The 7,362-nt window shown below is 41.5% G+C and overlaps 1 non-coding gene across 1 annotated transcript; it reads right to left on the bottom strand.

Annotated features, from left to right (window-relative positions):
• Positions 1–4,649: 4,649 nt before the first annotated feature.
• On the bottom strand, positions 4,650–4,721 carry TRNAV-AAC (transfer RNA valine (anticodon AAC)). The gene has a single exon. It is a non-coding gene; the product is annotated as a tRNA-Val (tRNA).
• Positions 4,722–7,362: the final 2,641 nt, after the last annotated feature.

The raw sequence follows: 7,362 nt of genomic DNA, 5'->3' as shown, positions 1-7,362 counted from the left end.
GCTGAGAATGAAAACTCTGATATATTTTTCTTTTCTTTCTTGTACCCTCCCTTTTCTCTACCTTCCCCTAACATTTCTTTTCTTCTTTTGGTTAGCTAGAAGCTAGCTGCCTTTTTCCAGGTTCTTCCTTAAGCATCACTTGGTATGGCGGACCCACACACTTTGTGTTGAGTTTAGAGATGGCAGTTGTCCCCAGAGCAGTGGGAGATGGTGATGATGTCTGTGCTTCTTCGTCTCAGAGTCCCTTTTATTCTGGGGGTGCTTGGGACAGAGAGAGCAGCTTGACACCTCCGAAGTAATCTGAGCGTCTTGAACTCCACTGTTTGAATATTGCAGGTAGTTATTGAAAGAATGTATGTTCAGGTTAGCAAAATCTAGAGCCTTTTAATTTTTCTAGGACTTGATCATCAGCAAACATGATTTTCTGTACGCTTTTTCCCGTTCGTGAACTTCAATTATTGAGTCAACCACTGTGCTGTGCGGGCACAGGGGCTACCAGAGGACGAAAGAATGAGTTGACACAGTCGTCGTCCTCCAGGAAAGGAAAGAGGAACATAGGGAGTTAATGACAATAAAATCGCAAAATGGACCGACAGAGATCCACGGGGCAGGGCGTTTTCACAGAACACAAAGAAGGGGCATCACCACAGGATACAGGGAGACGCTGGTCAGATCCACGGGGGATGTTCCTTCCCGTGTGGAAAGAAATCCTCACGCCCTGAGCGGGGACCAAATCCACCAGATCCCTCCCGGAGGTGTCTGCATCCTTTTCAAAGGCTTCCTGGGGTAGGATGGGGGAGCCCTCTCAAGCGAATGTTTCTGTCGGGACGAAATCGACGAGCTCCAGAACGTCTTATTTTCCATAGGAGGAGGAATTCATTTCTGCTGGAGGTAGAGTTTTTGTTCCTTTTTCTTTTTGCGGGAGTGAGGAAAGGGAAAACGGAAAACCTAAAGAGAAGTTTCAACACAGTGTCATTTGGTCCTGGTTAACATTGTGTAAAAGTGAGTATCCTTTGGATGGATGGCGAGGGAGTGAGCAATCTGCGATCTTTTCAAATAAGAAAGAATCTCTTGTTCAAGCGTCCGGTTATCTCAGTTGGTTAGATCGTGGTGCTAATAACGCCAAGGTCGCGGGTTCGATCTCCGTACGGGCCAAAGGAGCTTATTTTTTTTTAAAAAAAACCTTGCGGTATACTTAGCTGCAGTTTGAAAATAACCTCTGTGACACCAATTCTGGATCCAACTTCGACTTTATTTCCTTAATCCACAGTAATGGCGACTATACCCCCTTCACCCCCCTCTAAAGGGGGGTGGGGCGAGAAAAAACGGTTTTCTGGAACAAGTGACATTAAGCCTTAAGACAGAAATCTTAGTGAAGAAAACCAGGCTAGGAGTGAGGATGGTCTTGGGGATGGGGTGTGCGCCTGATGGCCGCTGTCCATAAGAGCATCCCATTCTCCTTGTCCCTTTTTCAGTGTCCAGCGCACTGTCTACCATGTGGCCCTCAAGCACTTTCTCTATCTGATTTTTTTGTGACTCACAACTCATCCCTTGCACTGCCCTTTCATAATGTTGAAATTGATACTTTGAGCTGTTAAAATAATCGCAGTCAGACTTAATGCATATTTTTCTTTTTTAAAATTTTGTCTACCAGTTGGCCTTCACCATAATATTTGTCCGCAAAGTCAGATTTTTTTTTTTTTCTGGATTACCATTACCTAGAAGTGTGCCAAAGTCAGACTAAATGTGTGAAACCTCTCAATTTGTGCCTATTGTATTATTTCCAGGAACATTCAAATATGCTATTTGTCTCCTGTCTTAAAAGGGTTTCTCTTGACCCAACATACCCCTCTAGGTACTACCCTGTTTCTCAGATGGCCTTATAAAAATCACTTCTAAAGGGTTATCCAGATTTACTGTCTCCAATTCCTCTCCTTGTGTTTTTAAATCCACTACATTCTGGTTTTTTTTTTTTTTTTTTTTTTTTTTTACACCATCAGTTCATGGAATCTCCTTGTCAAGATTACTAATGAATTCTTCTCACTTTTTCAAGACCTTATCTTCCTTGACTTCAGTTACGGATTCAATTATGTCTCCCCAAAATATGTGATAGAATCTAAACCTCCGTACCTGGAGATTTAATCCCATTTTGGAATCAGTTTTATTTTTATGTTAATGAGGCCATATCAGTGTAGGGTATGTCTTAAATTTAATCACTTTTGAGATAGAAAAAGAACAGACTGGCACTGAGATAAGAGAGCACAAACTGAGGAAGAGAGAAACACACCTGATGATTACTAAGGAACCAGGAACTCTGGGGGTATAGAAACGAAGAGAAAGATTTTTTCCCAGGGCTAAGAGGGAGAGAGCATTCCCCTACAGTAGTGCCCTGAATTTGGACTTCCAGCTTCTTAAACTGTGAGAAAATAAATTTCTATTCCTTAAAGAAAACCACTTGTGGTATTTCAGTTACAGCAGCACTAAGAAATTAAGACAACTTCTCAGTGTCAATAAACATACTTACTGTCTTAAAAGTTTTTTTCTTTTTTTTAAATTTGTCTTCCAAAACACTACTGTCCTGACTATCTTTCTACCTCACTGGCTCAACCTTCTCAATATCCTTTGTTTCTTTCGCCTCTCCTCACCCATTCTATATTAGAAAGTCCCACAGGTTGGTCCTCAAACCTGTAATTTATATATACTCACTCCCTGGGAATCTCACCCATTCTCATAGCTTAAATCATCTGTATGCCTACATCATCTCCTAGTAACCTTATAGGACACAGTAGAGCTGCCCCATAGGGTTTCTAAGGCTATGATCTTTAAAGAAGCAGACTGCCACATCTTTCACTCATGGAGTGGGTGGTGGGTTTGAACTGGTGACTTTTCGGCTAGCAGCTGAGCCCTTAACTTCTTGATCATAATGGGTTTGGCTTTTTGGTTTATATGCCTGCAACTCACAAATTTGTATCTGCAGTCTAGACCACTCCATTAACCTTATGTCTTGTATATACAACTGATTTCCTTGGCATTGCCACTTGGATGTTTTGTACTAGGCATCTAAAAGTTAGCAAGTCTAAAACTGAACTCCCACTTTTCTCTAATAATCCTACTGCATCCAAGCTTCAGCATTTCAGTTAATGACAGCTCAGTTCTTCTAGTCTTTGAGGCAAAAAATTCCTCGAAGTCATCATTTATTTTACTCTTTCTCTCATACCTCACACCCAGTATGTCAGGAATTTTTCTTCTATCTTCAAAATATATCCAGACTGTGACTATTTCTCACTCCCTTGACAGCCACCATCTCGTCTGTCATAGGAGAAACTGACCCCACAGTCAAATGTAATCTAAAGAGATTTTTATTAAGCAAGGACAAGGACAAAGATGATCATTGCCACGAGGACTTTGCCAGTGTGTACTGGGCACAAGAGACTAGCAGAAGCCACTGATTCACAGTCAAGGAGTCTCCAATATACTGTTACAGAAGGAAGTAAATTAAGAAAAGTTACATGATTGTCAAAGGTGGGAAACATCACCTATGGGGATACATGATTGATTTAAGGAATCTTTGTTGGCTAGATTCCATTTCCTTGGGAACAGCCTGGCAACATCTGTTCTTGGTTTGGTGACTTTCAACAGGTTCTGAGGGCAGTCAAAAGGAAATTACAATAAGCTCCTTTGTGAGAGCATAACTTCCCTGTGGCACAGTTCTTTGTTGGTTAAGATACAGTACCCTTCATGGAACAGTCCACCCCTAGGTACGGAAACAATGAAAATAATGAGTTTCAGCTTGTACTGTTATTCCTTTCTGGAACTTTCCATACTGATTTTAACAAACACTCACACATAGTGGTTTCCAGCATTAACTACGACCGCTTACCAAACTTGAAAATAAAAATAGATTTTAGTCTATGCAGCCTGCTTCAGCCTCACTACTTTTGGCCAAGCACGTACATACCTTTAAGACCCCCTATTATTTATTTATTTATTTCAATTTCATGTCTGGAAAACCTGGTGGTGTAGTAAGGTGCTATGACTGCTAAGCAAAAGGTTGGCAGTTCAAATCCACCAGGTGCTCCTTGGAAACTCTGTGGGGGCATTTCTACCCGGTTGTATGGGGTTGCTATGAGTCAGAATTGATTCCGTGGCAATGGGCTTTTTTTTTTTTTAATTTGTTTTATTTCATGTACAGAGCCTTGGTGGCGATTTGCTTAACAGCTTGGTTGTTATCTGAAATGTCAGCAGTTCGAGTCTAAGATCTACTGTAGGAAAATTAATGGGGCCCTTTTTTTTTATGCTGAGTCCCATATTTCTCTGTGAGTCGCAAGTGACCGGACAGCAACTTTTTTTTTTTTTTTTGTACACAGCAGCCACTCTATTTTCTCAGGACTCTTCACTTTGAATCCTGTGCCAGAGAACGATGGAGACCTCGCTTTTCTACCGGGTGCAGAAACTTTTGTAACCCAGTGGGAAATGGAAAACCTGACAAGCGTCCGGGGGCGGGCGAGGAGGCAAGTCAAGTACATTATTGTTTTAATTTAAAGTCAGGTGCTACAAAAGGAAAGCGGAGGTTAGGGGATTCGTTGAAGCATGTTCCGATTAAGAGTTTGTGCAGTGAAATTCGGAACTCACAAATGCAACGCCCAGTTTGTTTCCGCCCGGTTCGAACCGGGGACCTTTCGCGTGTTAGGCGAACGTGATAACCACTACACTACGGAAACTCGCTTCTCTACATTGCTTTCCCGTTTGTAATTGATTGATAGGAAATATGTGCTTTCCTTCAGGATATTTTCAGGTTGAGAAATATTATTTCCCCTTGTACTTTCCCATTCTTATAATCAGCAGTATCAAAACTCGAGAAATCATAGTCAAGCAAATGCTACTCCCAGGGTCCCAACTCCTTTCCAAGTACCAGGAAAATCACGGGCAAGTTTCAAGAAATTTCTTGATAAATTCTGATCTCATTTCTCTGCTGGTGCAAGACGCAATGATCTTCATCTCCCGATGACTGAACGTGAACCCTTAGGAAATAGTACGAAGGGCTGGTTTCAGTAGGCCCTCGGCAATTTGTGCCTCGGCACTAGCGAGAGAGACCGAGGAGCAGAGGGTGTGGGTGTCGGGCTGTGCCCAGTTTTCTGCTATCCGAGGGTCGTGAGGGTGGTGGGGATCTATGGAAGTGTAATCTGTGGCGAGTGAGTCTATTAGACGTCAAATGAAGCTCTATTCTGAGCATCAAACCAAGTTCTAATCTGTATCACTCATAAATTCTGTTCTGGAACGTGTAAATTCTGTGTCCGAAACCCTTAAATCTGTTTTATAGCAGGAAGATGACCATTGTGATGTATCTGACTCTTATTTGTTATTCATTTCATTTCAGCTGTCTTGAATCAGTGTCCTTCCCTTAGAGACTGGAAGCAATCTTCTTCTGTTGTTCCTGTCAGGTGCCTCCCTGTCGTTTCTGACTCACATGGACCCTATAGGACAGAGTAGAACTGTCCCATAGGGTTTCCAAGGAGCCGCTGGTGGATTTGAACTGCTGAGTTTTTGGTCAGCAGCTGAGCTTTTAACCACTACACCACCAAACGAAAAAGGCAAACCCCTTGCTGTCGAGTAGATTCTGACTCATAGAGACCCTATAGGACAGAGTAGAACTGCCCCATGGAGTTTCCAAGGAGCGCCTGGGGGATTTGAACTGCTCATCTTTTTGATTAGCAGCCCCAGCCTAACCACTTCACCACCAGGGCTCTAAAATTAAACTTTCCAACGGTCGAGTATAGGTCCAGGTGTTCAGCAGCGAAAATGTGCTTGTTCCCAAGTATTAGAAATTTTTGACTAGAGAGATTTCTCAGTCTCTGAGAAAGATCACTTTATGTCTCCTTCTTTGGCAGCTAAAAAACAACCTGATGAAAATACTGGGGGTAAAGGAGGCGAAAAGCATGTTTCTTATTAGCACAATCTCAAGCTTGACACTATTTTCAGATCAGATCTGCAGGTTAGACAGCGATTCCATTCAACACCTATGTTTCTTCATTAACCTTTCTCAAAAATTTGCCTTAATACTTATTTTGAAGAAATTATTGAGCAGCCCAATCTCATGCTGGTGAATAGAAGTACCAGATGGCCTTAGGGAAATGAAATGCTAGAAGGAGGAAAGGGGCACCTAAAGTGATCATTATGAGAAATTTTCCCATAGTAATTTAGTTACAGTAAAATTGGTGAGTAGAACAACCGATAAAAATCACAGGGTTTTCTCAGAGGAGCACAGAAAAGGGGCATCACCCCCAGTCCTAATGATAACGAAATTGGTGGCTAAACAACACTTCAGTTAATTAAAAAAAAAAAAATGAGTTGGTTGAAGAGCAGTTGAATGGAAGGGGGATTCTGATCTTGGGTAAAGAGGATAGAGAGTAAGTGGAGTACAGAGAGCTTCAGGTGTAGGTTTGAATCAGAGCCCTCAGAGAAGAGAAGGTAAGTGGAATAACAGGTGCAAGAACAGAGAGGTGAGGGAAGGTCCTGTACAGTATGGAGGTTAGATTTCAATCTGAATATGATGAGTAGGAAAGAAGTAACTGCTTTAAAGAGGAACACAGCGTTGCCCATTTGGATCCCAAGGCTTCTTTGGCTTTTGGGTAAACATTGGACAGCCTCAGAACTCAGACCTCAAACTTCTCCTCTTCTCTCTTTATTCTAATATCATAAAAGCTAAGATCATTATCTTGTGATTAATCAGCTTATTATCTCAGCATTTTATATGAGAAGAAGCCAATTGCACCGTAGTCAATTCCTCTAGTATGACGTGCACCTAAAATCATTATCTTAATATAGCAAATAACGTCCATATTTCAACATTCTACATAAAGAAATAGTCACAGCATGATTATATTCTTAGGGATTATATTTTTCTCTTTTCATTACTTCTGAGCATTTCAAGAATTGGATCAATGGTAGAATTTCTAATTTCATTTCCATTATTTTTGAGTACTAAGGTTCATGTGCATATTAATCATAAACTGGATATATTATTTTAGGACTCATGTATTCAGTAAAATCAAAAGAAATACACTTCTCTTGTGGACATCACAACCTTTCTTCCTGTCAGGATGTCCTGTTGGCGCTACTTCAAAATGATACAACATTCTCGACTACTGAACTGCTACGAATTTGGCCCAAACTACCTGCATTTCTTGTCTGAATTATTGCAGTAGCCTAACAACTTTTCTCCTGCTAGTTATCAGCTGCCTGCTAAGCCTGCCTCCAACCTTGTTCTCTGTGATGTGTTGTGCCACCCAAGTTTCCTCCTTTCAGGACCAAGGCATTCATTTCCCCAGCTGCCAGGAGTGTTGCTCCCTCATGGAACAAATT

This window comes from Loxodonta africana, chromosome 1 (genome assembly GCF_030014295.1).
Source record: "Loxodonta africana isolate mLoxAfr1 chromosome 1, mLoxAfr1.hap2, whole genome shotgun sequence".
NCBI classification, from domain to species: Eukaryota; Metazoa; Chordata; class Mammalia; order Proboscidea; family Elephantidae; genus Loxodonta; species Loxodonta africana.
Note: the sequence above shows the minus strand (reverse complement) of the source record. Positions and strands in the feature narration are given on the sequence as shown.